Below are 2,661 nucleotides of genomic sequence, written 5' to 3' on the forward strand. Positions count from 1 at the left end.
ATTTCAGTTATGCTTAAATAGAAAGAGTAATTACATTAGTAGTTTCGTTATTCAATCTCTAAAATATTGGAGCAAACTAATACATATAAAATTGAAGCGATTATATTGCTCATTCGACTTAAATGTCCCTCACTTCATATCTATATTATAATTAGTAGGTCAGTTATGATTAATATTGACTAAATAAGCGATGTTGTTCAAATGTACATAATTTATTAGATAGTTGGACTTTAAATAATAGTAGCAAACAGAATGTGGTGGTATGAATTTTTCTTTATCCCTAGTAACATCAGGTAAATATTTGGTCATTGTGTTTATGGGATCCAAACAAAAAAAGGCCTACTATTACCGAGGCTCTTCAATATCCATTTTTTAAATTGTTTGTGTTTCCAAAACTATGTGAATAGGAATATCTATGGGAAAAAAATTATCCAAAAATTATCTAATTTATAAAAATATGTATTTTGTTAAAAAAATTCGGCTGTACCTAAAAATAAAATAAAAATCAACTGTATCTAAAAATTAAAAAAATTATATAATCTACGTACTTTTCTTTACTATAAAAAAATATATTTTTAATGCATGTTTGATACATACTTATACATTATCAATATATTTTTGATATATCTTCGATACAGTATGTAAAAAATGAAAATTAATTTTTTTTAAAACTTTTTAGGTATGAAATGTAAACTTTTTTAAAAAATATATATTTTTATAACTTTTTTCCATTTTTGGATTTTTTTTTTGTAATTTTTCAATATTTATTTGAACAAACTGAAGAAGAAAATTGTAAAGAGTAGGGGTGAGCATCGGTCGGTTCGGTTCGGTTCGGTTCCGAATCGACCAAAACCGAAGGTACCGAAATTGTTCATATTGTAAACCGAACCGTGCTAAAATTCACCAAAAACCGAAAAAAAAATTGACCGAAATTTTCGGTCGGTTCGGTTCGGTTTCAGTTTTTTAATTCGGTTTGGCATTTTTAATATTTTTTATCCGAAATTAAATCAGCCTTAAAAGTAAAACCCAATAATTTTTTATGAAATTAATACAAACTCTTATACTCTATGTTTATCAAAAAAAGAAATTTATAGATGAAGAACATTACAATCAGAATAGTCACATAAAATAAAATTACAATTTTAAATCTAAAAATAGTTAGAGCTAATAATACAAACAAATTACAAAATCTAAAATAGTTACAGTTAACAAAATCAAGAACAAAAAAATGAAGTAACAACAAATATGAGGATCTCCAGCAGCTTGATCTTGTTACAGTTACAATTTCAAATGAAGTAACAACAAATATGAGGATCTTCAGCAGCTTGATCTTGTTTAGGAATGTAGATCTGCCAAAATCAAGAACAAAAAAATGAATTAAGAATAAAGAATACCATATGACCAATAACAAATTAAACAAAAATAATAATATGCAAACATTTTTAATTTCTGATATCAATATTATTAAACTAACAAAATTGAAAAAGACTAAACGTTTACCTTTTAAGCAAACCTCCATTTTTAAAGTATATTAACAGATCTGAGAAGTAAAATGATAGCCTTCCGTCGAATTTGGTACTCGTTTGTTAAAAGAATTGTGTGATTATGTGTTGTAATTGAAAGATAATAAATAGTTAAAGAGATTGACAAAAGCAATTAGAAAATTAGGGTTTAATTTGATAAAGACAAGAATGGGAAGAGAGGGAGAGAGCGGCGGGCAAAAGAGAGCAGAAATGAGATAGGTAGGGTTTTTAAGTTATAAGGGCCTTTATATATGGCATATATTAGAGGTAGTTTAGTGATATAAATGAACCAGACAACACCCGATATGCGTGGCATTATACTACAAAATGACACTAGTTTGATATATTCGGTGTAATCGGTTTTTCGGTCGGTTCGGTTTTTGATAGCCTTAAACCGAACCAAACACCAATCTCCAAACTTTTCTCTATTTACCACCGAATCAAACCGTTTTGACCGAAAAACCGAACCAAACAACAAATTTTGGTTCGGTTCGGTCCGGTTTTTCGGTCTGGTTCGGTTTCTGCTCACCCCTAGTAAAGAGTGATTATTATGCTAATGTTAAGTAATACTCTTGGAAGATTTTTAATTGAACTTTTATTATTCATACGATTTTTAATAATTATAATTTTTTGGCAAAATAAAATGTTCCTGGAATATGCTTTAAGCTACTTTAGATTTTAGACTGTCAGAAAATAAATAATAACTTTTAATAATAATCTCCTTAATAAAAAAAATTCAGTAGTTTGATTATAGTACTTTTATTTATTTTGTTATTCTTTACTTTGTCTGGAAATTATTTATCAAGTTATCATATAAAAATAAATTAAAATAGACCCACCAGTAATAGAAAAACATTTTTTTTAATTTTTTGGAAATCTATCTAAATTTTTTAAATATTATAAACCTATCTCAATTTAACCAATATCTACATAATTTTCTAAAATTGATTGAGTTGTGCCTTTATGGTAATTGAATGTATTATTTAAAAAAAAAATTGTCAATTGAGATGACACATGATTTGAATAAATCAATTTTCAAAAACATTATATTGATTTTAGAAAATTAGACTGGTTTCTATCAAATTGATCAAATTCTGATAAAACACAAACTTTTTAGGAGTTTTAACTTTTTGACACT

General features: G+C 26.5%; 1 long non-coding RNA gene across 1 annotated transcript; it reads right to left on the minus strand.

Moving 5' to 3' along the window:
- Window positions 1-1,070: 1,070 nt before the first annotated feature.
- LOC126675099 (uncharacterized) lies at window positions 1,071-1,795 on the minus strand. The gene is made up of 2 exons (XR_007639682.2): window positions 1,501-1,795; window positions 1,071-1,349 (listed from the first exon to the last, which is right to left on the minus strand). It is a non-coding gene; the product is annotated as an uncharacterized LOC126675099 (long non-coding RNA).
- Window positions 1,796-2,661: the final 866 nt, after the last annotated feature.

The sequence above is a fragment of the Mercurialis annua genome, linkage group LG3 (genome assembly GCF_937616625.2).
Source record: "Mercurialis annua linkage group LG3, ddMerAnnu1.2, whole genome shotgun sequence".
Classification (NCBI taxonomy): Eukaryota; Viridiplantae; Streptophyta; class Magnoliopsida; order Malpighiales; family Euphorbiaceae; genus Mercurialis; species Mercurialis annua.